Genomic DNA, 877 nt, shown 5'->3' on the forward strand with positions numbered 1-877 from the left:
TGGAACTCTAGACCTGGCTGGCCTCAGAAGTGCTGGGATAAAACACATGCACCACCATGCCCAGCTGGAATGTCTGTCTTTTATGAATCCTTTATGTCTGCCTAGTGATGAGGTCCGTACAGGTTGGAATTATATTTCTGAGGAACCAATGAGTGAATAGCTCTCAACTTCCACAGCGCACATGTGACACAGGAAATCCTCCTTCTAGTTTGAAGTTTCACAGTGTGCTCTCTTCCATTGCATGACATTGCTTCATTGGTTCCCATGTCTGTGTGAACTCTTTACTAAATATTTATACATATCAAGGGACTGGAGATATGGCTCAGTGGTTAAGGCACTTGCTGCCTTTCCAGAGGACTCTGGTTTGGCCTCCAGCATCCACATGGATACCCAGTTTCAAGAGATCTCACTCCATCTTCTGCACTCTCTGATCACCAGGCATACAAACATGCAGGTAAAACATTCACAAACAGAAAACAATAAATCTTAAAAACCAAACAAAAAAAAACCCCAACCATATATATCAGAAGGAAAACAGAGATACAACTTTTGAAGTGAGGTAGGGCTGGATGTGGTGATGCCAGCGCCCAGGAGGCAGAGGAAGGGGGTTTGTTTAGCACACTACTAACTACATTGCCCACGCTGTGATTAGGACTCTGTCCCAGTGAGCCACAGTGGTTAGGGTGCGTCAACTAATTCATCGCTAATGTTAAAAAGTTGTCAGTCGCTTCCTCTTAACATTCAAGGTGGAAATGCATGTGCTGTTCCTGATTTATACATGCACCCCATTTCCTTGACTCCATGAAGAATTTGAGGCAGATGTTGGAGACATACAAAGAAAAACTGAGAAACCAAGTGCAAGGTGACACACTGATAG

The sequence above is a fragment of the Onychomys torridus genome, chromosome 1, assembly GCF_903995425.1.
Source record: "Onychomys torridus chromosome 1, mOncTor1.1, whole genome shotgun sequence".
In the NCBI taxonomy this organism is placed as follows: Eukaryota; Metazoa; Chordata; class Mammalia; order Rodentia; family Cricetidae; genus Onychomys; species Onychomys torridus.